The sequence below is a fragment of the Ceratina calcarata genome, unplaced genomic scaffold, assembly GCF_001652005.2.
Source record: "Ceratina calcarata isolate Rehan_Ccalc_2016 unplaced genomic scaffold, ASM165200v1 scaffold25, whole genome shotgun sequence".
NCBI lineage: Eukaryota > Metazoa > Arthropoda > Insecta > Hymenoptera > Apidae > Ceratina > Ceratina calcarata.
Genome location: NW_017147017.1, coordinates 936,966 through 964,601, shown reverse-complemented (window position 1 = coordinate 964,601; position 27,636 = coordinate 936,966). Strand labels below are relative to the sequence as shown.

The following is a 27,636-nucleotide window of genomic DNA, read 5'->3' as shown; positions in this document are numbered from 1 at the left end:
CGGTGGAATGGTCGGATTTTGTCAACATCAATAAAATGTTAAATAATCATACTTAACTCATTAAATATCGAAATTAGAAGAAGAATACACTATTTTTAATTATAGGAAATGCGTTTTTCTAAAGTACATAAACTTTTGGGATTGACTGTATAGCCAATACATCCTTAACTACTCTCACAAGTCGTTGCTGTGGAATAACCCCGGCGATTCAGCTCGTTGATCAAACGATGCGCGACTAACGTACGACTACGATCAAACGAGCCGCGAACTATCCGCGTGATACTTTCGATTTTGCAGATCCGGCAAGCTTAACTCTTGTCGTTAAGTTAAAGAGAGGCAATGGTCATTAGCAGTCTGCGGATTTTTATGCAAAATGAAATCGATTCTCCTCTTATCGTCATAAATGTTCATTCGTATCGTACTCTTCATGTTCTGCACACATTATGAGGATTCTTTCTGCAAATGTGTTGTTTAAAATTAGCAGTTTGGTTATCAGTCCACCGATTACTCTTCAATTTGCATGAGCTCGTTCAATCTTCATTATTCGAAGACATGGAAATATGTCTCTCTAGACGCTGTCTGTGCCAACTGTTCGAAGTCAATGAGAAAATCACGCACGGTTTCGCGTTTATCTCTTTAACCTGACGAAAGGTTGCGAGACGATCGGGAGACGCGACTCTCTTGCAGGTTCGAAGGGGTGTGTATAATTGCTTTGAAGGCTAGCAGATGTGCGTCACCGACGGATTCTCGCGGGCGTCCTCCATGGGAACGCGTGCTACGGCGTATACACAAATTCACGGCTAATTATTCGTCCGGTGTACGCGGTATCGTAAATCTTAATGAGCATGCCCGTGGCGAATGAAAAACAAAAACGGTCATTATTTTTATGTCCGCGCGAACCATTCTCAAACTGGCATCCGACCGTTTAATGTCTATTGAGATGTCTGAGAGATAATAAAAAATCAGTAACATTCGAAGAATTAAATCATGCAATTGCAATAAAATTGTACTTGGAATAGCGGAATACAGACAAGAAATAAATCCGTATTTCCTGAAGTAATTTCAATGAAACTTCAACACCGGGGTTACGCAACGTCGATGAGAATTGCGAGCAGGCGTTTTAACGAAAGCATTGAAAGTCGAAGGAGAAAAAGGCAGGCGTGCACAGACACGGCGCGCAGCGTTTCGTGCCGGGACTCACGGAACCCTAAATAATCGTTCGACCGCGCAATTCATCACGAATCCCAGATATACACCTTGGAGCGGAATTCGCCGGTAAGAAAGGTGCGAGTGGCAAGCGTGGACATTAATTTAGCTGGCGCACCGAGGCCGGCCGTCGCTGGAATTCCTCGGGCCAAAACGGGTGCAGACCGCTCTTTTATATACGCGGAGACGGAGAGCGGCCGCGCGTAAAACCACGCCGGGTTACCGCTTAGCCCCGTGGGGACCCGCGGCATCTCCTCTCTCCATAAATCTACCCTAAGAAAGTGCGCACCGTGACCGCTAAGTAGGACGTTAAATAATTCGAAGAGGCCCACGAAAAACGTGGAATCGGTTCGTCCCTGTGTTTCCGAACGGCTCGAGAAGAAAGTTGTAATAATTTCCAGCCGCGTTCCGGATCCATCCCCGTTCCCCTTTTTTCCGTGGACCGCTCGTTTACGCTTCGCGAGACAATTACCCGACCGGTCTATTATTGCGTCATAAATTGTAATTACCGAGTCGGCAATGCGATGCATTTAACTAATAAATTCATTGGCCGGTGTGCGCAAATTAATCGTATGCTAATCCGGTAGATTCTGCCACCGGCTGAAATCAGATTAGTTACCTGGGAAGGGACGATGTTTGACGAATCGTAGAGAAAAACCTGACGCGGTTACTACATTAGGATCGTTCGCCGTTTCGATGAACGTTAATAAACTGTGCGTCCGCGTTACTCGTTTGGAAAATGAAACGGGCTAAGAAGAGAACAAGAAACGATTAAGAGAAGAAAAGAAACAAATCGGTGGACCCTTCGCGACGCGACAATTCGTTACGGTCCACTTGTAACGATAGCCGTTCGCCCGTTATCCGTTCTGATCTCGTAGTAGATCTTCAAGCCTATTAATTACCTTCGTTCAGGCGAGGGGTGCGGGGTGGCGCGCGTTGCCGTAGAAAAGGGGGTGCTGGGACACCGGGGGTAAAAGGCACTTAGAGTAAGAGTGTATAAAGCTGGCGCACCCTCTGCTGCAGGCGAACGAACAACAGACGGGTGGCCGCTCCGGCCGGGTAGAGTGGGGAATATTTAAAAAGTAATATCAATTACATTTGCATATTCACCACCCACCCATGACCCGCCGCCACCGTCCGCCTGTCCTGCTCCGTCCTCTTCCGGCTCCTACTCCTTCTCCGCCGTTAGGCCCACCCCTCCCTCTTGCCGTAGGGGCTGCACGTTTCACCCTGGCTCTAGTTATCTGTTGAAAAACTACCTGCACCTTTCATTCGGATCTGGGAAACGGTCTCGCTGGACATTCTGACATTCTATCTATTCTCCTTCTGATTTCCCTTCGAAGACGAAGCTCGACGAATCCTAGGCAAAAGGAGTTCTCGCGGAATAATGTTTTGGTTTTTATGGAAACGAGGAATATTGAAAGCTGCTGCCACTCAGTCTTCTAACTGTAAGCTGTTCGTCGTTGAAACGACGAGAGGTTGGAGGAACGAACGGTCTGGGCTTACTTCTATCGGTGTAAATCTTTGTTTTCAGGAATTTACGTAAGAGCAAAGCAAGTCCCGGCAGCGAGGCGCCGCAATACGATAATGCGATAACGCTTGCCACCCTCTCAGTGTCCCTCTCCTGCTTCCCATCCGCGGAGAACTCCTTCTACCCTTTTCAGTGGATTTCGCTATTGTGCGCTCGCGCCGATTGTTAACATAATAATACGCAAATGTGCCCGGAGTCCATTTCTTCTTCTCACAATTTTTACGCTCATACCTCGTTCTTCGAATAGTTCTCAGGTTGCGAAATCGGTCGACGTCTCGCTCGTTGCTTTTACTCGAGGGTGTAAATATTAGACGGGAAACTCCGGAAGTGCCGCCGGCAGAGATCGTGCGATCAGGCTAACCGGCGCTTTTTTTCTAATTAACCAGAGTAGACGGCGCGTAATAAACAAAGTAATAGTTCGGCCGCGATTATTTCCTTTCCCCGGCGTGTCGTTCGCCCTTAGTTAAGGGAAACCGAGCAAGTAGACGAGAGACGGGAGGGGGAGGAGGCTGGAACGAGAAGTCAGAGCACTCAGCGTGGCTAATTGCTCGAATCATTAAGAAAAAACATGAAATCTAAGCCCCCGGTTCTGCCGCGACGGGCTGTACAGTGGGAAGCGTTGTAGATAGCGATCGCTTCGCGTACCGTAATGAAAATAATCACGGCAGACCGCTAACGATAACTACGTTTTAGCCGAAGTTATTGCAGTTTCCCGCAATACTGCCTCTCTGTTTGTCCTTGCGATCGAACGGTCCACTGAAACGATGGTTTCCCACTTCGTCTCCATTGTTCATCTCGTCTGCCAGTTTGGAAACATTTCCACGCGACTACTGACTGTGACTACAAAACTCTTCCTCAGGCCACGGATTGTGAAATACGTCACGTATAGATGAAATAAATAGAACCGGCGGGCAAATGGTCATATCCCGGTTTGACGATAAATTGGGGATAGAGAAACGATGAAAAAGGGAAAATTGTAGGAATAATTAGACTCGTTGCGTCGTCGTTGTCGGTTGCAACAGAGGAACGCGTGAGTACCAAACAGCGGCAGCCGGCTCGAACGCGACGGTCCGCCTGTAGGCTCAGGTGGCTTCACCTTTTCGAGTTTCCATTGTGCATACTCTGGGGTGCATACATTATTTTCGTCGGCCTCTTTGCTCCCTTCGCGTGGCACCCACACACCGGGGCAGGTGTTACCCGGTGCACCCTCTACCCCCGTCCTCATCCCCGATAACGCAGTGCCCGAATTTATTGCCGGACCTGTCTCGTTGGCACGAACAACATTTTTAATCCCGTCGGACAAATGCTCTGGCAATACTTTGACTTTCGTCTAAAGATCCATTTGTGACGAATCTAATTGACTTTTAACTTGGAGCCGTCGAGTTGTCTCCAGTAATCTTGGATCTTGCAACGATTTTCTCGGAGGAATTAAGTAGCGTCCGCGCGGAGGCAAGAAGAGCGACAGTGAAAACAGGCAGAGTCTCTCACGGGTAGCCGCGTTCATGGGAACACAATTTGTGGCGTATCGCCGTGCACGAAGCCACCGCTTTATTTAGATTTCATTTCAGTAAAAACCTCATGGTGTACGTGACGGCACGTACGCAGGTATACGTATCGCGCCGTGCGGTCCGAGTGACCTCCTCCCTCTTCGGCTTGGCTGTCTTTTTGCTCGCGATTTCGCTACCGAATATCGTCCTCCCTTAACACAGACGTCGGGGTACCAAGGATTCGCATGCAGGAGGACAGGAGCGAGGCTCGTGTGCGCAGCTGCAACGTAATAGCAGGTACATAACCCGAAGAGGTAAGACACCTTCGCGATAAATCTACAAGGTCCGAAGCTAGAAGCTATCATTTGCGGAACGAACAGATTGCCGCGACGACAGGTAGCGATTAGTAGCTTCGATCGAAGATTCTATCGTGGTATCGAACTGAAGGAACGAAATTTCTCGCCCGGGCCAAGCTGACTGCGGAGGGTTTTCGAGGGTGCATTGGAAAATCGAAACAAAGAAGAAGTCGAGAGAAGGCAAAGGAGGAGGAAAAGAAAGGAAGAGACGGTGGAAGGAGGAGAGAAGCCTAATATGGCCGCCATCCTCTGTATTCCGGTCGTAGACGGAGAGGCAGGCAGGCGCGGCCCCAAAGCCAGCTTTCAATGCCAGTCATCTCCCGGAATGCGCCTCAACGGAGCGCGTGTACTTTGTATTCCCGATCCGCGCAGCGCGCTCGCGACGGGAAGGCCTTCGCGCGATCTCTTTGAGGACACGGGGCCAAGACTCGGCTCGGCTCGGCTCGGCTTCTACCCAGAAGAGGACTCGCGACGCGACGGCGACGCGATCTTTTCGCCACTCTCCTCTCTCTCCCCTTTTCGCGATCTCCCTCTGCCTCTCCCTTTTCCACTCTCGAGTTCCTCTTTCGCGGCCATTTTGACTCTTGAAGGCGCCACCTAGTCCGCTTCTCCGGTTCGTCTACCGTGACGGCTGCACCGGGCACAGCAGCGCACTCCGATTCCTCTATTATTCCCTTAACTCGAAACCGGAGTTCTTCACCTACCTCCGGTCTTCCGGTCAGAGGCCGGTACCAAGATGATCCAGCGATCCTCCGGTTCCCGAGGGCACGTGATCGTCCTCCTGATCGTTGAACACGTGACCCCGTGGTACTTCCGTTGGAACCACGAACACAGTTCGTCCCTGACGGGACGGCACTTAGATTTTACACCGAGCGATCTCGATTATACTTTACTCGCGAGGAGAACGTCGCGCGTGAACGTCGGCGGAGCGAGCACAGCCGGGGTTCCTGGCAGACAGGGAGAGGAATACGAACTAAGGGTTCTATATCCATCCGACGAGCGACGAGGAGCCGGGCCGAGTCGAGCATAGCATAGGGAGCAGAGCAAGGAACACTGGCACCACTCCTGGTAGGGGTAGCCGACGTCCGTCCCGAGTCTTTCCTCATCTGCAAGTCGTATAACCGAGCTAATTATCAAGTTAATATGGCCATTCTGTATGGAACCCCGCGAGAGAGTGGGTGGAAGCGAGATGCCCGCAAGGGGTGGCGCCCGGCGTGCGAGCGAGAAGGCCGGAGGTACATTGATATTATAAGTTGCTTCAATCGCTGTATTCATTTGTAAACTAACCAGGCTAAATGTATTCACCACCGCGAGGCGCGCCGATAGGCGGAGCAACGGATACCCGAGCTACGACGGCGCCCTTCCTTCCTTCTTCCTTCCTTCCTTCCTTCCTTCCTTCCTTCCTTCCTTATTCCTTCCTTCCTCTTATCCATATGTTTTACTCGACTTACATCCTCGATGTACACGCACGTATCATTTGCACTTTCACTTTCTTTTCATTAACCAACTCGCGTCTACTCCGCTTTCGTTAGACCTCGATTCTATTCCCCCGAAGGAAAAGATCTTAAAATCGCAGGTACGTTAGTAACAACAATATTTTTATTCGAAAGATCGATCGATAGATCCAAGAGAAAAGTTCGATCGCTGGAGAAACGAGGAATTCCATTTGGGTATCTGTAAAGGGTGTCCCCTGTTGCAGCAGCGACGACGCGACGTCGCGGAGGGGACACGCGCTCCTCTCGTCATTACGTTTCATGTATTCAGATTTTTTCCTCGAGCAGGCACGAGCTGTCTGTATTATTATTCCGGGGCAACTTTACGCCCACCGCCTCTTTCTCCTCCCTCCCTGGTTCTTTCTTGGCGCGGAATCGTCTCTCGGTTCTTCGAAAGACGACGGTAACGGGCTTCTTGCGGCTCGTCTCGAGAGCAGAGACCACGGAAATATGAATGCATAAATGCATAAGTGCTCCCACCAACCCCGGTGTCGGCCACCACCACCTGCTTTTCCCGCCTACTTCGTTCCGGTCCTGATTCGGGATACATACTTTTCTTTCGCCGGCGAACGCGACGCGACGCGACGCTTTCCGCCGTTCTGCCTGCGCAGAACCAAATCCACCTTGATCGCACCTTACCTGACAAATGTATTTCACCTATTCACCGCTCGTTCTCATTTTCCAAACTGTCAGTCATCGTACACCGCGTCTTACGAAGAAACGAAAATTATGCAAGATCATTGGAACATTGAGAGGTGTATTACAAATTATAAATGGAAGCCTCATAGCAGGCCTCTCTCAAGGATCGATAGAATAAAACATAATCCCACGTCGGTTATAAAAAGGTTAAACGCGTTCCCGGCGAGTAAATAGCACGCAATCTAACGCAGATTGCGATCTAGCAGAGGCGAGAAGCCAGCGAGTTGGCTCGGGGAAGAGGGTGTAACGTTGCTGGCAGGACGTGAGATTAAAAGACAAATTAGCATAATGTGTGCACGCGCGCCCTTCGGCCACTTTTCTTCCGCCCGGACACTCCCGTGTAATATCACCGCGACGCACTCCGCGACACTCTTTAGTCCCGTCTTAATCCATTTTTGATACATCTTCGGGGGAGGAAGATAGAGGCAGGTAGCCTCTCTCGATTTTTTAATCAGCGGTTTAGGGGTAGTTCGACGCCGAAAAACTCTGTGAAAAAAAAGAGTCTCGATCGGGGCGAAGGGCGGAAGGGGTGATGCAAATAGCGCGTTTAATAAAGTGTCGCACGGCTGCCATTTGAATACCGTGGCATATTCACTTTTCTCGTCGGTGAAAAAGAGATCAGAGAGTCTGGAGATGAAAAACGGAGAACCCGGAAGCGGAGAGGAAAACAAAGCGGCGGGTCCATAAAACCCGGCAATACCCGATGGAAGGAGGGGGCCCGACGTCAGACGGGAAAGATAGCTTCTGAGATGATTCCGGTGGTACACGCGTGGAGAAAAGGGCAGAGACGTACAAGAAAGGTGGCGAATCGCACCTTCGCTTCATGCATGATTCAGCCGCAGTATCTCATTTCATCTGGTGGCTCCGCTAAACTATATCTCCTAATGGTAATGCTATTCCGCGGCACATATCTCTTTATATTACGTGGGCTGGTTGGTTGACTGGCTCACGGGGTGTTATACGAAGAAGGTGGGTGCGTCTTTCAACCCCTCCTGAGGTTTCGCAGCCAGGAGATCGCGAGAGAGTCTTTTACCACCGTCCAAGAAAACCACCCTTACGCGTATTTGCTACGGAGCGGCGGGCGACGTGCCTTTGCGCGAGCGTGTGGGTGCCTCTTGAGCGCGGACCATCGGGGAGGAAATAAAGAAAGAAATTGTTAGTTCTCGCTGTTTTAAATTACCATTTATTACGACGCATAAACCCGACCGGGCCCAGAGAAGTCCTACCCAGCGGCCATCTTGTCCCACCCATGGGTGACGTCGCGAGGAGAGAGGAAACACTACGTTCCGACTCGAGTCTATATCACCGTCTTTTACTTTCGACCCTCTTTCGCCACCCTTCCCGACTTCCTTCTCTCGCGCGCGCGGGGGTTCAAACCCTTGGTAATGATCATTACCTCCGGTATAGTGACAAGTGAGACCCGGGGAACCCGACGAAGTACGGCTGCAGGAAATGGCCACAGATAACGCTGTCACGGCCATTTTTATATTATGACGAATGGATCATCTTTCTTTCGTTAACTTTGCCCCGTATAGTATCCACGCGCGTTCGAGGGGAGCGCGATGATAGATTTCTCGTAATTATCCGCGCTCCAACCGCATCCTTGATCATCGTTGTATTCTCAAAATTATGCCGACATAAATAATCGTCGCTACTTTGTTTCACTATATCAATAATACCGATGTTTAAAATGCATACGTGATAAAATATATATTCCTATTTTCTAAAGGTTCTTACCCAACATATCGTTCGAAATATCATTTACACGACATCGGGGTGGCGCGAGTTACAAATATTTCTTTATGCGAGGAAAATCGTTGCTAACGGTGGGAAGCAAAATACGATTGGAGTGTCGCGAGGTCGTTCATCGCGTCCATGTACACATGTATGTACGTACTTTTTTTCGCGAGTTTCCCGGAGGGTGGCGGTCGATCATAAAGAATCCGAAAAGTATCGAAGCTCGATGATACCCTCATGGATTCCGGGCGCCCCGTGGCGAGCCGGTCTTTTTCAGCCCCCTCAACGGGTCTGGCCACGCGGCAATAACGGTACCGGCCAGTCTTTCATATCGTATCGGGCTAGCTCGTCTATGTGGAAATGCGATCACTTAGACGCAGCCTCGAAGTATAATTCGGCTCGTCGGTGTGCCGGCCGGTTGCGTCCGTGTTAGCCAACAGATCGTATATTTTTTATTATTGGCCGATGGAGCCGGTCCCATCGGGGGTGGCGCTTTGGCTTTGGTAGGAGGTTTCGATAGCTGACCACTCGGCTCCGTTTCTTCTCCCTCTGTCTAACCTCCCTTCTTCTCGAGAAGGAACGATCCCCGGACGCGTTTGTACGCGGCCACGGTCTTTGTAAATGTGCCCGGCCGAGTGCTCCTCGCCGTGTGCGGTTCGCTGGATCGCGTATCTCTCTTGGGTCGGGGTCGTTTTATTGAGTGTGGACGCCCGGAGAAGCGATTCTCATGTTTTTACATCGAGGCAATTTTTCCATCTCGCCCCGTTTGCCTCCGAGAACACGGACGAGAGACCACCTGCCCCCGTCCCTCCACACCCCCCGGCCCTCGGTCTCCCTTTTCCTTCGTCGACTCTTTGATCGGACTGGACCATCGTTCATCGGCTACGCGACTGGAAACCATACGATGGCACAGGAAGAAGAATTTACTTCTGATACCTCACCTACAGCTTTCTTCGAGTGTTTAAAGAGTCACCGAAATCGTTTCTCCGAGGGAACGACTAGAAAACACATTGTGCAACTCGTTCGATTCAATCGTCGGAGCGTGCTGCACAGGCGGACCATCCGTTATTAAGTTTGGCCGCGAGCATGTTGCAAGAAGAAGAAGAGAGTGGTAGGAGGACTCAGGGGTGGAGAACATAGACGAGAGCTAGGATCCGTGTTCGAAGGAGCGTATCGAAAGCTGGTCGATTCCTGGGTCGGTTCCTTCTGGAAGCGGCTGCTCCTCGAAGCGTTCGTCGCCGGTTGGCTCGCCCCCGTGACGGGGTGTTCGCCAGGAAGCCCAGGGATTGGTCTAGGACGCCAGGCTCTTCTCTTTTCCCCCGGTCTCCTCCGCGGTGGCTTCATTATACGTTGACCTAAGAAAATCAACCACCCACCGCCGGCACTGTTCTCGGCCTTCGCCTCCCGGTTGTACACCGTCGTTCGCTGCAGCATCCTGGACCGACCGACAGAGGAGGAGTGCACCGAACAACCGAACCAGATGCCCTCGGCTCAACCCTCGCCAACCCCGTTTGCCTTCTCCTTTCTTCCTTCCGTTTATCCCTCTAGCTGCCCGTTCTTCCTACCTTTCGTCGAGAGAAAGAGAGGACTGCCGCGGGAACCAGGGGTAACTCATCGCTTATGGATACTGATGACTCGCGCAATGAACTCAGACCGCGCTAAGGGTGGTAGCAGTGCGGTAAACCCAGTGTGCTTTTCTCTTTCCTCGTTCAGCCTCCGCGTTTTTCTCTCCCCTCGTGGCCATCTTTCTTCTCTAGCCGCACTCGCGTCCCAGACTTTCAACCGGATCCTTCAATAACATTTTCTTCGGAGAGGCGGAGGGCTGGGTGCGTCGTGGAACCTGAGCGTATACAGACCAACCGTCTACTCTACAAGCTCAGCGATTAGGCAACGATTCGTTTGAATTAATCTTCTGTATTATCGTTGATTTGGAATGCAGAGCTTGTCAAGCATTAAAGCTGTTCGGTAAACGATGCCCATGAAACTCTTTTAAAATGATCCGGGAATCCTGTCGTATCCATTTTCGCTCCCTTCTACCCTCCTACGACTATTCGTTTCTATTACCCCGCGTTAAGGGATACCCGACAGTCGACCCGAGGTTAGATTTATTTTCACTCGACCGGGCATTTTTTTTTATGGCTCCGCTTCTAGACTCGCGTGGATGTTGCCTCGCGGTCGGACTCGCGCCAACTCGCACGACACTGAATCATCGTGGCACTGACTTTCGCGGCATCCATGCCAGCGTATGAAGGCCCTCCGCTCGTATAATAAACCCATAAACGCCCCTTGAAACGAAGGGAACAGGGAAGACGGTCTCCCAACGTTTTGCGAGTAACTCGGTGTCATACCAAAAATACATCCCTTATTTCGTCTTTAACGAATTAAAAAGATCAAACTAATTGACCAGTTCCTCCTTTTTCCACTCGTTTTTCTACCTATGAATAACTGAAAGTATTGCGCAACGAGTAGAAACGTAGCACGATGAAAAATGGCGAAGGAATGCTATCCTCGTAAGAGGCGCACGTAGAACCGTGCACGAGGCGACCTTGTGCTTGCGATGTGCATATGTACACGAGAGGACGCGTTACGTGGCTGAAACACCGATAGCGTGGGAGAGGGTTACGGAGAAAGAAATGGTTAGAGAGTGTCGATGTTGCGGTTTGCCAGAGAAACAAAGAGCGAGAGAATTGTTAAGCACCCGGAGAGCGCGATGCTTACCTGTGGTAATGTTTACACGGTGGAGTAAGTACAAGACCTTAGCGCGCATCAAGGAAACAAACAGCTGGCGCGCGCAATATGAATTAAACATGCTGATTAATAATTAACAAGTTGCCGCGCGCGCGCGCCTATTCCCCGGCGGAGGTGGTGGGCTTTGTCTTCGTCCCGCTCCTTTCTTTTCATCCTCGCCTACGTTACGAGGTAACGCGCGTCGCTCGATTAAGCCTGGCGATCGACTCACAACTTAAAACAGCTGTTCGAGGGGTATCGCGTGCCGACGGATTTAAAAACCGCTTTTGAACTCTCGACCCTACGTAAACGAATTGCAGCTTACTAAGTACGCTCCAGATTAAGCCACCCTCTGGCTGGCCGGTGATTTACGCGAGAAAATCGGAGGGAAATTAAACGTTTCCTCCGCGCATGAGGGAAAACGTTTGCATCTGATTATCGTGCCGATCCGCGTCCGCTGAAAACCGATCGCGATTCTATTTGCCAGACGAGTTATTTATCGAACGGTTCGCGGGAATCGAGTCAGTAAAAGTCGGGACGATAAGAATAAGAGAAGAGAGAGGAGAAGTCCGGGCCCTCGTGCGGGTCGCCTCTTCATGTTTATTAATGTCCCGTACGTCTATCGATTCGTCGTTTCACTCTCGTTCCTCGCGAGATAATGATACTGACCTATGCCAGCTGTCGCGTCGCCCGTGGGCTTAAGTGGCTTAACAACGTCGCGGATAGCTGAAACAACGATCGGTCCTCTTGACACATTGACTGAATACATTATTGTAAATGTCGCCGGCCACGTTATCGGATCGAATCGAGTATGCGATCAAGGGCCCCAGCTTCTTTTACGTAACGCCGCCACCGCTGCCGTGGTCGTCGTTTTGTCGTTCGCGATCGTTGCGCAATGCAGGATGATTCGTGCGAATCGTCGCACGCGATGCAACGCTTTCGGAATTCGTCTTACGTGTTCTTGCCGTTCATAAAACATATTTTGAAACATATAAATGAATCAGCCGTTTTTATTGTTGGTGTATGAATGAACAAACTGAAGTTTGTTACATTTGAATGAGGAACTTTAAAGAGTATTTTTTCAATCGACGAACGTTCGTGTACATTTTCTGTTAGGTGACAAGCGTTCGTGAATTTCGCAAGACTTGCACCGCGACGTTGAAATTAAAATGAAAAATTACGTTTTGAAAGACAGCATCCGACAGAGAGGCAGCTCGTAATTGAATTCTCGAACGTCGATAGCAAGCAACGCGGAGATTACTCGCTAATTTGTTGGGTTTAGCTGTTCGATAGGAACACGATCGTATCTCCGTTTCCGCGGACGGAACGGCGGCGGCGAGCCGTGCCACGTAACGCGCACGGCTAACGGAAATCACGTAGTCGAGTCTATTAATTAGCGTGGAAAAAGAAACGAATCTGATCGCGCGATAATCGAAGGTTGTCGCTTTTAAAGCGAAGCTCGTTTCGAAGGGGAGGACGCGAGAAACGCGATCGCGATTCCCTCGGCGATTTTAATTGACCAGTTCCTTCCTGCTATCCCGGTTCGCGCTTTCCATTAAACCCCGACGCGTTTCCACTCTCCCTCTCTCTTTCTCTCTCTTCTCTTCTCTTCTCTACTCTTCGCGTTCATTAAATATCCCGGGCTGCACATGGAGCGTTACCATAGATGAACACGAAAAGATTTATCGCAAGACGGAGGAGGATGACTGTTCGTTTCTCGTAAGGGTCGGTCGGTCGGCCTTATCCCCCTCGTTTCGGAAGGAGAAACACGCGACTCCGCGGCGATTCCTGCACGCACCGCGGGGATACGCGAGCCAGCCAGGATGGTAGGGTGACGAGTTCAGGAAGTATAACCATAATAGGCAGAAACGACGACGGTAAAGGGGCTAGGAGAGAGAAAGAGAGGCAACGACACGAGAGCCGTGACGCCGTTCCTGTAGGGATTAATTAGCGATAAGGCTTCTAATGAGCGGCAGGTGAGTGGCCGTTCGTTCCACGGTCAGACCAGAAAAATATTAACGAGAAGTTATAACGATTTTTACAGTTCGAGGGACGCCGATAACCGACGAACAGTATATAATTTCATGCGAAATCACCCGTCGTTTCTGCTTCCTCGAAATCCAACCTGTGGCCCCTCGTTTATACTTAGTCACTGTTTACTTTCTTCAAGCCTTCCGCAATTTTAACAGAAACTTATTTATTTATATGAAAAAGAAATATAGAGTCCCGTGTTTCTATCTCCAATTATTGAACAGGAACATCCATGGGATGATACAATCCTTCGTTTGACCGAATTGAAAATTCACGTGGAATCGTTTTCACAATCGTTAAGCGAACGGAAAGTTTGCAGAAAAAAAATAATAGCCGTTCGTTACGGTGCAAGTGACGGTCGTTTGGTTAGACAGCCGAAGAGGTCCCTGTAGTCACGTCCCGTGAATTGTGGGCCACGTGACGGAGGCGTGATCGAGGTGCGACGACGCGATGGAACAATGCCATCGGAGCTCTTCGAGGAGGAATGCCGCGTGCCGCGCCCATCGCGCCTCGATATCTGTACGAGCACTCTCGATGCCCGATTGCTAATCCTCGCCGATAATCGCCGATCGTAACTTTTCAATCGGTTCGGTGTACTGCCGCGTTTTACCGTTCGTGTAGACTCGAACGGCGCCTAACGGGACTCAACGACATTTTTTTATTCATTGTGACGACGCTACCTTCGAAACGAATTGTCTTTAATCATGGATGCAGAGTTAAAGAAAACTGCATTAGAATTCTTTTGAATGAATCTTGGCAATGATTGAAAAAATCTGTCATAAAGTATAGTGACTTTGACCCTTGTCGATTCACCTTGGTAACAAGACTGGCGCCTAACGGGTCGACTAAAACAACTACTAGTCGTGGTTTCATTTCATCAAACGTAACACTTTCACAGTTATTATTGGCTATTAGATTGTTCACGAATTTATCTCGATTTTCAAATATCGCAGAGAATTTTACGACCGAATAAATTGTGAAAGAGTATGATTGTCACATTGATGGTAGAACAGTGCCAGGGGGTTCATTAACCATTTGGAAAGTTTCTAATCGCGTCACTCTTAACTATAAGTCATCCGTAGTGTGTGCGGGTCTGATCGATCGGCCCGTTTTCCACGGCCATAATGGACCGTGGTAGCCGAAGAGGGCCGAGCATATAGGCGCGGTGTCACGCGCGTCATAAGAATGCGATAAGACGCGTGTCACGGCGGCGGACAATGCGAACTCGTTTCGTTTGGTTCCATTCCGAGAGAGGCGATCGCCGTTGCCGCCATTGTGTCGGCTCGTCGATGCCGGGGTTCGGCAACGAGTTATACCATACGCGACCTCTTCGTGGAGGAGCGTCGTCGCCCGGTTCTGACCTTATTCTACTAAAATACACGCGGCTCGCATGTTAAATTCCCCGGTGCGCGCCGATCGGGTCAAGGCACCGCGAAATCCGTCCGACTTTATGTAACGGGCGTTCGATTCGAAAGCGGTGCGTCAAAGAAAACTAAACCGGTCGGTAAACAGTTTCTTCACGAAAGATTAAAAAAAAAAGAGCGATTTCCTGATGGGAACAGGTAAAAAGAAGCCGTAGGTTCTTGTCGAACATAGCGCGACAATAAAGATTATCTCGAGGCGCAAGAGTGGGTGTCACCTCGTTACACGGTATCGTCGCCTATTTACATACTCGGGATCGCACCCACACACGAATCCCGCGGCGCGAGCCGATATACGCGGAGCGGTGCAACACGGTGTTATTATCGTGCCGGTGCAATTAAAGAAGGAAGCCTAGAAATTAGCGGGTGGCGGACGCGGGTAAGTATAGAGTCCGACGAGGCAACGGTAGTAGCAACAACCACGAGAACCCGGGGATGTCTCGTGGGGTTTACGTTGTCGGAGGGAGAGAAGGAGGCTCGAGGAACGAAGACGGCTCTACGCGCCTCTTGAATATGCATAGGCGAAACGGAACGGGACGGGACGGGTGGACGAGATAAGGGCCGACTTATTTTTCCTGCCTTTTATTTCGTTCCATCCTTATTTTATTTTCGCGCTAACTGCCACCGCTACCGGAGACCCCAGCCACCTCCTACCCTCTTTTTCACTGTACTTCTTCTCTACGCTTCTTTCAGAATCAAGATACGTTTCCGAGCTTCCAAGTCGTTTCTCAAAATAAAGCCGGTCCACGTTATTATACTCGATAGATCAATAATTAAATTCTGTTATTCTTTTTAATGACAGTTTTCACTAACTTCAAGAGCGGAAATGTTAACGAGGTGATATATACTTGACCCGGGGTTGCGGCAAACGAGAAACGTTTGCCAGGGGATTTTTCTCGAGCGACCATAAAATTCGCGGCTAGCGGCTGAGACCGAGGGACGATGCGAATTAAATTAATGCCCCGAATCGGCGAAACGCGCCGCGGTTTCGCTTACAATTAAGCTCCATAAAACCGTGAGCCGCGCCCCTCGCCGACCCGCCAATGAATATTTTTATTTAATGCCCCATTAGAGGCCCGCCCCGACGCCGTCCGCGTAATCGTTTCGGACGTCGTTTTACATTCGGAAGAAGCAACAGGAAGCATATAAACGTTTGATCGCTTACCGTAAAGGTCCCTCGCGGTTCCTCTTTGTCCGGTGATAAGAACCTGAAACGTAACAAGATATTTATGTAGATTTCGCCTATTATCGGCAGCTAAAGGATTTATCGAAGTGACGAAGCGCGGTTATCGTTCCTAAGTAAGACTATGAGAAACGCGAGTCGCGAGAATGTCGGAAGTCTCGAAAATCGGTGAGGAGGGTGATTAGTATGCGCCCGGTCGTGCCCTGCGGGTTGTCCTTAACGCGTTGCGCTCAGCAGAACTCACTTCCTCTTTCCCGCGATGGCCGATCAGAAATAAAGAAAGAAAAAAGGAGAATCATGAATATGCATCGCGGCAGACTGGCCACGACCGTTTGCCGGCATTTCGCACCCGGCTGCGAGGGGCCGTTGAGGTCATTCTCTGTATTATTGTGAACGCAGTTGCACTTCGAACCTGCAGTTGCGACATCACCTGGCCCTCGATTAACGTTTCTAGCCGAAACAGCACATAGAAATATGGAATTTATTTGCATCCTTCTGTATAAAGAGTTTCGATTCATGCTCATTCGACATTAATTATATTACAAAAGTGTATTCTGTATAATTTCTCTATAAAAAATGTCAACCATCTTTTGAGCTTTTGCAGTAAGATGCAGTACGAAAAGGAAAAGGGGACTGGTAATTTGGAACGGGTCTTAGGGATGGCAGCCCTTCGGTAACGAGGGCAAGCTCGCGGCCAGGAAGGAAACGCGAAATAAACACGGCGTGGCGAGGGGAAGGTGCTCTCTCTGGCTAGGAGTCCCGGACTGGAACTGGAACTGGACGGCAGTCCGGCCAGAAAGATACATATTTTTAAATATTTTAGTCACGGTTCGCAATCGCCTCGTCACGCAGTCTTGCCACCTACTGGCTGCTACCCATTACAGTGCCTACTACTTTGCTAGCTACGTGGCTGACCATACCTCGCCTCTCTTCCTTCGTTTTCCGTCCCTACTTTTATTTCTTTCTGTCTTTCGTTCGCTGTCGCTCCTATCGAGTGCAATGGGAACTTCTCCGTAAAGGTTCAAGCGCCTTTACGGGCGAGTCTACTAGTTCTGGACACCTCGTCCTCGAAACCGAACTATCACGATTCATGCCTACGATTGCGAGTGAAAAAATAATGAGTCTGCAGATATTTACGTAATACATTTACGGCGATCAGTCGACAAATTGCATTTTTTCGATATCACTTAAGAATTGCAATATGCACCCACTTCAATAGCCTGACAATCGAGAAAGGCGAACTCACTTTTTCAGACTGTATTCGTTTTCGATTCCATCGTGCCAGAGATTCGATTGGTGATCGCCACCAGCGATCCCGATTCCCGGTAACGATATTGATCGGCTCATCGTGACGAGTTTACAGCTTCGTAAGCCGTTGCGTTCTTGCCTTGACAATGAGTGATCTGGTTTTAATGAAGCGCGGCAATTATCGCGCATACCGTGGCGATGCATAATTCATGTCTACGTGCACTTATCGCGTTTTATCTATCACTCCCGATGTCTCCCATAGCAGGACATACTTCTCAAGACACATTTTGCTCAGTCCTTGCTCAGCGACTTCGTCGTTGCACCTTCTACGGAATTTAATCCGCGAAACAATTATTTTACCCTTATCAATTTAAATTTTTGCCGAACAACAATCAGACTTCGTGCACAGGCATTCCGTTTATCAGTAAATGGGTAGCAGTGACTAATTTACATTAATGTCTACTCATGCGACCGATGGGAATCGGCGACGGGAAACGTACTCTGCGAGGGCTCGTTTATTTTATTTAAAACGAAACGGAACGGAACGAAGTATGCGCCGTCATCGCGTCTCGCGTTTATCCGAAACGCGGCGTTTAATTAAAATCCGAGCGCGATCGGGATGAAAAATTAATTCGGTCACGTAACGATGTAAAGCAACGCTCGCCGATGCATCACCTCCGCTAATTATTACAATGAGCGCAAAAACTCGCTCTGGCAAGCGATTACGTTCGCGCGCATAAATATTAAACCAGCCGAGGATTTATTCGCGTCGCAACGCGATCCCCTCGCCGAAAACGGTTGCGGATTCGCAAAACGCGTGCTCGTGCTTTGAAAACAACGGAGGAGCCGAACGTTGAGAAGAAGAAAGTGAAAAGCCGTGATCGGATACCTCGTGGGATTCCGGGAAGGGAATCGCGAGAAATCACGGCATGACACGAATTTAACGAGTAGGCGCGTGATTAAAGGGGAGGGTGTCACGGGTGCCACGAGCCGAAAGAAGCGAGCGGGATCTTCGAGGAAAGGAGGGTGGCAGTCGTGGCCGAAGGAGCCACGAGGCGCGGTGGTGTGGGGTGGAAATGAAGGCAGCGCGGCTGGAAAAATGCGAGCCTCCCCGCATACATTTCCATACATCAGCCCCGTCCAAGTTGAGCGAGCGAAAGACCGACCGACCGGCCGAGCCGACGCGACGCGACGCGCCGGCTGGAGACTGACGACCAAACCGAGAGGAGGACCTCGCTCCGGATAAGGGGAACCAACGGAATAAATCCAACTAATTAGACGAGGAAAAACCGCGGATTAATTACCCGTCGCCTTCGTCTCTTCTTGCACCCTCCTTCCGGTTTCCTAGACTCTCCAAAGCGATTTTTCATTGCGCCAGCTTTCGGGAAATATTAGTTGATCAGAAGAAGCGTAATAAAATCTGCTCGCAAGTGTATCGTGGATACGTTCGAATGACACATGTACGATCGATACGAAATGATCTTTCGTGGTATTTTTTAAAGCCCGCGAGACAAAACGAAGAGGGACCAATCTTGTTTTTGCCGGGTATTGTCGGAAAACGCTGATTCCCGGTAGGCAAATAGTGGCGCGAAAGCAAAAGTAGGGTGGCTACAAAGAGGAGTCGAGGGCTTTGGACGCTCGGTAACCGTGTACACGCACACAGAGACTGGGAAGCTTTCCCGCGACTCGGGAGTGTTTGCGAGCCCCGTTCGAAAGCTCTCGGGGTCTCCAGGAAGCCGCGCCGGCAGAAGCGCGAGGATGGAAGGCTGAAATGCAGATTTCGCGCGACTCTCGAGCCTCGAAAGCGTCTCTGCCCCCTGCCTGCTTACCTATCTCCTTGTTTGCTCCGCTCTCACGCCTTCTCCTTTCGCCTACCACCCTTTTCGCTCGACTTCACCGTTTCGTCTTTCCCTCCTGCTCTCGCTCCTTTTCCTACGTTCATCCGACGCGACGCGTTCCTTCCTCTTGTCTCGTACGAGCTCGGATTTACACAACGCTTAGACTCACTTTGCACCTTTCACGGTGTATCCTGTCTGTCGATCCTCTATGTACATCGATATCCGACGCTGGACCGGGCTTGCATTTTTCTTACTCGAATCTTCTCAATCGTGTCGAGGGGAAAGAAGTACAAACTGATAAGAAGAAGAAGCGACGGTCTGAGAAGGAGGAGAAAAGAGGTCGCGTCATTGGTTTGGCCAGGGCTCTGATGATCGATGGCGGTGTCTGTTATCTCCGCCACCTCCGCCTCGGTCTCGCGGTAATTCATCATCTCGGTCTGTTTTTCACTTACTTTATATGCAACATATTCCGTAATTTTTATTCAGTCAACCGGGCCAACCCTCGTGAAACAACGAGTCGCCTCATGGACCAAGACAAGGCGGGGGCTGAGGAAGCGGAGAGTGTCTTCTCGTGGAAGCGGATCACCTCGCGATGTCCGAGGGGTTACGCAAGCCGCACTCTATATGCTAAAGAATCTCGATATGGAGATATCCTGGACTCATCCCCGGCGCCGCCGGTCAGTTTGATTTATTGGCTTGAAATCGGCCACGCTAAATTTCTGGGAAAATATGTTGTCCCAGGCTGCGCGTCCACCCGCCGGTTCCACCCTCGCCGCCCCTCTGTCCACGTTTTCCGATATCATTTCCATAAAATGAATTATTAGAGCTCGGAATACGAGTTTTTGTTTCTCCCCGTCTTCGAAAAGTTGTAGGAATCGCAAATTTCGAAGCGGTCGTCGAGCAGCTCTATCGGGGGACATCGGTTTCGGCATTTTTCCGGGGCCCGTGACGGTTACGCTCGTGTCACCCTCTTCGGTGTCGGCCCGTAAAAAGCATCTGACGCACACGGCCATCGGGCCCCCGGGTCCTCTTTTAGATCGTATCGCGGAGGTCACGGTGCTTATGTTACCGGTCGCTAACATATTTTTAAGTAGCGGCGATACCGTCAACCGGACACGGCCACCAAACCGAGACTGGACACCGAGCCGCACGCTCTCGCGAGCTGAGATGGCACCTGTCGTGCAAGGTGTTCCCAAACTCCTTTCTACGACTTCAACGACCATTTATACTGTACATTCTTCGAGACAACCAAATCATTTCTCGACATGCTTCTTATGGCTCGCCATTTCTTTGACTCGCTGATTTAATACGTCGACGAATCGCATTGGCACGGTTTCAGTATCGCAACTTCGACTGAATCCAACATGTTTCCATACTCTAAATGAATCCTGTTACCTCGAACTTCGAAGAACGAGATCCGTTTAATCGAGGACGAGACTCGACTAATTCTTTGAGTGATCGTAAAATCTCAACCATAAACGGTAACCATAAAATCGTGGCCGGTTTATCGAAGCCCGTAAACTCGATACGACTTTTCCCGTCGCGTCGTAAGGTGCGAGGGATCGTGTGCGATGGGACGAAAGTTCGGCGCGGGCGCAGGTGAGAAGAAGTGAGCAGGTGGACCAACGACGGTTCGGCGTGTGCCACGGGCAACGCAGGCTGACCTCGAAGAACCGCGGCAATCGGAGATCCCCGCGCAGCTGCGCTTTATCGTAAGACGCGAGGAAGAGCCGCGAGCGGTACCGCGCGTGTAACGTCGCCCAAGTGATTAACGGCCGAACCGTATGCTGGCGCGATGTGGGAATCGATTATAGTACTACCATCACGATTTCATCGGATTTCGATTCTGTCCCTGCTTACGTTTACACAACGCATTCGCGTGTTCACGGTGAACTTGTGATTCTTCTCAGAAACGGATAGTTGAGGAGTTTCGAAGTTCTATCCAAACGGTGACTATACTTTGTATACAATGCCAGTAACGATAGTACTTAATTTATTAGACAAAGAATCAATGATCTTCAGTTGAAAGCTCGAAGAGTAAGGGGATTAGTCTTACTTATCCGAAGCTCTCAGGATTCTCAGGATAATTCGGGGGGAGTGCCTCTGGGATTCCTACGTTATCGTTGGTGTTAGAGCTTTAGGGAAGCTTTCGCCGGAGGTTTCGTACCCGGCAAGCCGAGCTTGCGGTTCGTCTCGGATCAGGTTGGCGGAGCTTTTCACGGTTGCAAGCAGCGCCTTGCCTTGGCAACTTCCGGCAGCTGGCTTCCCCGCGGACCTTGCCCCGGAACCGGAGTTCCGGCGCAAGCTACACCCGGGTTCCCTTCTTTATCGGCGCTCCCAGGACGCAAGCGTCGTCCCTCTTTTATTTCTTTTTTTCTCTTTCCTCTTGGAGGAGGGCGGAGGAAGTCGTCGACTGGCGCGGCGTCATAAGGAGAGGAGATATCGCGTACGATACCCTGGTTACGCGCACCGGCAGGCCGTATATACCCGTTAACGCATCGCCAATGTGTGCCGCTGTCGTACCAATTAATCGCCGGAAGATCGTTATCGCCATGGGATGTTTTCAGTCACGGCCTGCACTTTCCGCGCTCTCTGGCTTCATCGTCCCGACGACGCGACGTTCCCGTTCCGCGTCTGCCGTGCCAAAGTACGCCTCTCGACGCCTCGCTACCGAACTCGCAGGAAATTGGTCTACATTCCTCTCTTTCTCTATCCGTACAGCATACGTGCTCGGAAAAGCCTGATAATAACGGGAGCCCTACCGCCTCTCTCACGGATCCCATCCACGGAGAACATAAAAAATTCCTTTTCTGATTAGTCGTGCGACCATTGCCTTCGGAGATCGTTAACCCTTCGACCGCGACTGTTTAATCAGAAATAAAAAAGTTCTTCGCACTCTTCATTCTATTGAACTCACGAGTCTTGCTGATTTGTAAACGTTCCTCTAATTGCTGTACACTCGTAAACTTTTCTCATATATTATTCGTCTATTCATAGTCTCAAGACATAACGAATTCTAATAGAATAAATTTCTAAGTTCAAAGGTTACTCATTTTTCACTGAACGATTGTGTACGTTCATTTGAATGTATAATTTATTATTGAAATCGCTGATTAATCGTACGATTTAGTACACTATTATGATTGTATGATTTTAATTACGACGACTGTCAGATTTTTTTACTCTTGGAAGGATTGGCCCGTATTATTTCGACTAAAGCTAGAAGAACGCGGGCCTGTGTAAACGATTCATGGGAACGTCGTTTCGTATTCCGCGTAAGCGTCTCGACGCGACCTCCCCGAGTGTGTGTGAATGAAATTCAAGGTAGGTCGCCGGTCAGTCCGCCGGGTCGGACGATGGGATCTCTCTATCTCTCTTCGAGCTTGTCCTTGCCCCGCTCGTACGCCACGAGGACACGGATCGACGCGGACAAGATCGATCCGCGCGCGTGAATAGGATACGTGAAAACGTGGGAAGATCTCTGAAATCGGTCAGTACTAAAGCCTTCTCTGTGCCTTGTCCTCAACAACTATCCAACGCAACAGTCCTCACGGTTAGGTGACTGCGGATTTGTATGCAAAATAAAACATTTAAAAACGTGTCTTACATAACAACTATAACTTTTATTATTCGTAACATCCATTCAGTTTTGATGCAATCTTTATCGTGCAGATTCAATTCTCCTAACAATAAGTAAAGTAAATGCATCAAGTCCACAGTTTGGATGATCGTCAGAAATCATGTGACGGAGATGTTGCGTTCGATGGACGTTTTGAAAGCGGCGAGGATTTTTGGATCACGATTATTTTTTACTATCCAAGGAGAGAAGCTTGTTCTTGGAGAAAGAGGGTGGGAAGAAGCGGGTGATTGATTTTTGTCGTGGCTTTGCCTGACGCTATCCGTTATATCCGCGATTGTGCGGACCCTGCGGGGGGACTCCCGGCGGGTGAAGCGACGACGGCGGGCGCCGCGACGCCGTCCACCGATTGGCGGTTCCCGTCCCCAGGGGGCGGCGCTAATCACCAGACCGTGCAGCACCGTGAGTCTCTGCTGCACTCGCCTCGAAAGCACTCTACCGTGCATCGCTGCCTCCTGCCTCCGATCTATATACCGGCACGACTACACAACCACGCGCGACTGACCTCTACCTACTGTACGCCTCGGACAAGCGCCGACTATATTTCTATCTCTCGAACGAGCGTTCCATCGTCCTCGCGCACCCTCCGACAGGATGTAAGCCGACGACTATGACGACGGGAAATGGAATCCCCTCGGTCGCTGGTTGGCTCGTTCAAAAAGAAACAAGACTCGCGAGATGCTGCCGGCAATACTATCCTCGTCTTTAAACCTTATTCACTTAACGAATTTATCTAAATAAGGATTAGGCTACTCCACGAATAAGTCTTTCTTTGATTTCCCACTCGAGAAGGCTCGTTACAGATAATGTAGGTACAATTATCCGGGAATCCCGTTTCGCTCGTCGTCTACTGTAAACTTTAAGCTGGTTCGGTTTCAACAGGTACTTCGGTTCCCTCGCGACGGGGAGGTCTCGCATCGATCGGGAATTTTCAAAGGACCATTAAATTAGTCCGGGAAACGGTGGGAATGAAACGCAGTAGCGAGGATCGCGCGCTAGCTCGCTGCCCGAGATAAGATTTCAGATAGAGAGGAAGCGCACGCTGAGAATATACGCGGTTTCAATCTGACGTTCGATCGCGGACGAATCGTGGGAGTCTGCAACCGGGATCCTCGATGATGGTTGCAATCGTAAATTACACGACGATTCGACCCTAACTCGCGCTGCACGATGCCTGCAGATTGATACCTGCATCGGATCCGACCACTGTCCCAAATAAAACAGCTTATGCCTTTGCGCGAAATCTCTGACATTAAACTAGAATGCTGAAAGAAATGTTTCTTGTCCGTGCAATTAAAACTCCAAATACAACAGATGATTCGAGTGCCGTGCAAAACCTCTGGCATTGAAGTAGGTAGACTTAAGAAATGCGTTTGTTATACGTAATTAAGAACCGCAGAATTTCCAACTGTTTCGTATTGGTCCTACTGGGTTTTATTATCTGGATCTAGGATAGAACGGGATGGCTGCGCGTGGGTTGGTTAAAAGTATTGTGAAACAAATCGCTACGTGGCGCGGCGGATCGATTCGGGAATATTAAATTATCGTCAGCGAGCAGCGGTGGACAGTAATACCAGAAGATATCGCAGTTTGTAAATACTTGTAAATATCTGCGCTCCATACACCAGTTCGGCCGCGCGTGACCCGACTCTCTAATTTATGACAGCAACGCGGCGCGCGTTGAATAGAGATTGGCAGGACCGCGGACCAGCGATGAACCACACGTTTCGAGTCCTCGAAACGGTTTTGCTTCCTGTCTACCGTTAAAACTTTCCCTCTTAAAGGCCACCGATCGCTCGAATTTCGATCGGCAGACCAAAATTACTTGGGCTCAAACCGCTTGGTTCTCGTTTACAGTTAGAAAAAATAGATCGTCGGTCATGGGCAGGACGTCGCGCGTTCATTTTTCTCTAACGAGATATTGCAAGGAAATGCTTAGGGACGACTCGCGAGAGGGAAGATGGTAAGAATTGTTTGGTCAGATCGGTCGTTCTCACGGGGGGTTGATTTACGGGGTCGTGGTGACACTCGCCGCGGAAAGAAGTCAAAGTACACGAAGAAACGGGTGTCAGCGGTCTGGCGAGAGAAGTCGAGCGCGAAGAGGCACGGAGGTTCCACCGGTACCTCGACGATAAGCCACCCGGCGCTGATTTACGAGGCGAAGCGACGCGCCAACACGATTCCTCGGGATCGGCTACGGTCGCGGCTGCGGTCGCGCGAGACGTCGACGATGCCGCGCCGCGCCGCGTCGTTCGCCGCCGGCGGAGTTGATAAAGGCCGATAAATCGCGAGTAAAACGGAGTGATAATATCGTGGACACGGGCCGGGGACGGAAGACGCGCGACGAGAGTCGAGGACGAAGAGGGAATAACGGGGGGGTGGTGGAACGCGCCGACGGCCGAGGACGACGGAGGCGGGGAGGTCGCCGCTGCCGGAGGAGGAAAGCGATGGTGCAGAGGTTCCAGAGGTTCTGGAGGAGGAGGCGGCGGCGGCCGAGGGGTCGAGAGGGCCACGTAGGAGGGACCAATGGACATGCGCGGGTGTGCCGCGACACCACGGCGACCTTCTGGCCACCACCAGAAACAAAATGGCTACCTTGTCTCGTGACGTCTCCGAGAGATGGCGATGGAACCTCTCGGTCACAAAACTCTCGTCCTATACGTATGGATTTAACAGTCCTAAACTCCTCTGCTCCATTTCGGGCTAAAACTTTTCAAAATGTCTCTACTGGATGTACGACAACGGACGGAGCCACGGTCTGCGCCTCCTCTTCTTTCTTCGGCTTTGCCAGACCTTGAAGAGGATTTCCAGACTGCTGCACATGCGGCTAGTTCAATGTCTTCCAGATAATTGAAATTGCTAGCTGACGACGGGGTTCGAAATTCGAACGAGTTAAATTGCATATGAAAAAGACAAATCATCGGACGATTGGGGAATCGGATCTTATCGGCAGCAATTACACGTCCGATTTGCAAGACGGCCGGCTACTTTGGCGCACGGCACACGGGGAACACGGCAGCGACAGATAGCCACTCGATACGCGGCGTTAATTTGTCGAAAGCGTTCGCGTCAGCGCGCCACGGTGAATATCATTTGAATGCATTAAGCATTCTCCGGCCGCGTACACGGTTTGCGTTGTTAGATGGACATCTGATCTCCGATGATCTAATCGTCTATCCACGATCGTTTATCGGTTGAAACGTTTCAAAGATGGATCGTCTCGCGGCGAGAGGCGTGGTACGTTTCCACGGAGATTCGATGTTTTTTCTCGACGATGATCCGGGGTCTTTGGTTCCAGCAGTGGTTCGCGAGACAAGTCTGTCGGAGACATTGATTGGCGAGCGACGGGAGCCGGATGGTCGGACGCAGAGACCATCGGTCGCTTCTCCTCGCGTCGTCGCCCGGATGTTTTTAGGACGGTGGATAGGAGTCGGAGCTCCTCATGCATATTCAACGGCACTCTCAACTCCTCCGTCACAGGAGGGAAAGAACCACCCCCGCGCGCTCGTCGCACCCCTTACGCGTCCCTAGCCACCGCGAGCGAACGAGAGGGATGGAGATTGCGAGGGAAGACGCGATAGCTGCTGCCGTTGCCGCTGCCGCTGCTCCTCGGATAGATAGATGGGGATGGGTCGGGTGAAAGAGAGAAACCCGCGGAAAGACGACGGGGGTGAGCTGGCGTGTCGTTCCTGAGAGAGAAGAAAGGAGAGGCGGACTGCCCTCTCTCACGATTTCCTTCATATTCCGCGTCGGCTTTTGTCGACGGTCGAAGATAACCGAGAGACGACCTCCAACCATTTCGACGGGATCGTCCTCCGCGAAATTAGACAAACTTCCGGCCGAGGAGGAACCGCCCGATCCTGCCGTACCACCGACTTACATCGAGTTCGATTTCAGGTGTCAGAGAAGAGAGAAGAGCAAGAGTTGGGCTCGTAACATTTCCCTACATCTTTCATATTTGTATAAAAAAAAATCCACGATTTCCTTTAGTTATTTATTATCCCCGTCTACCGCGTCGAGAACGTATGCGAAGGTGTGCTCGAAAAGGGGATCGTCCGATGATCCGGTGGTTTCTTACCCGATCGACCCAGAAAAAACGCGAGAAGATGCGAGAGACAGGCGTTTGGTTACGACGGCGATAAATTCGAGGAGGATTCCGCGGCTGAGAACTGCGAACGCGTCGTTTCTAGCGCGGGGGTGGGGCGAGAGTCCGGGGATTGATATCCCTCGTCTTCCCCTTTGATATCCACCCTTCGCCGCCCTTCTACTCTTCCCCTCCTCCGGGAAGACAGATCGAACCACCCTGTTTACCAGCGGGACGCGATGATTTGCCAAATTAATTGGTTCCACCCTTCGGCATCGAATCGCGGTATCATGGCTCGCAAACCGTGCAAAAACCGCGAATAATCTTTGCTCCGAAGACCGAGACTCTCATTAACTGACGCGCGTGGTAATTTCTAACGAGGTCTTCGTTTCTCTTCGAGAACGCTTTGCGAGCATCATGCAAAAAGTTTTTCTACGCTCTGCCCGGTAGGCGTGACGATGGAACGGGATTGTTAACGAAAAAATGAGCCGATCCAATAGAAAGAGAGGTATCATCTCTCTTCTCTGCCACCAACACCGAGAGAGAAAAGATGAATTTGGTGAATCAAACAACGACGACAAGTTAAGCACTGATTCGAGCTTCTATCGATACTCCGAATCTTCGGGACGGCCTCGCGTACAATAGCTCATTGTATATTTAAATTCGGTAATCGGTTTTCTCCTGGAATCAGTTCGCCCACGCGCGCGCTCGTTTTCGGCTCACGTTCAAGTACGCAGTCTCGATTATTCAATCTAACGCTCCGTTAAACTGCGAGGATCGTCCAGCGAGAGAGGATAAGCGTAGAGCAAAATTTTTGAAAGGCGAGTCGGAGGCAGTCGTATGCTCGTAAAACGTCTCGCAGCTTCTTTTTCGCAGGCGCCTCGTCGCTCCGGGCGTCGAGAATACGGGGGCGGTGCCGGGCGAAATGAAATTAAACAGGTCCCCTTTTCGCCGTAGG

At 50.4% G+C, this 27,636-nt stretch overlaps 1 protein-coding gene across 2 annotated transcripts in view; it reads right to left on the bottom strand.

Annotated features, from left to right (window-relative positions):
* The window catches only part of LOC108622891 (uncharacterized), a 93,717-nt gene that overhangs the window by 37,777 nt on the left and 28,304 nt on the right, over positions 1-27,636 (bottom strand). Inside the window, exon 2 of one of the 2 annotated variants that reach the window (XR_001916510.2) lies at positions 15,854-15,896. The gene's annotated coding sequence lies outside the window, so the exon portion shown is untranslated. Of the gene's footprint in view, positions 1-5,284; positions 5,625-15,853; positions 15,897-27,636 lie in introns of those variants that run through there. The other variant, XR_001916511.2, reaches the window with a different exon arrangement.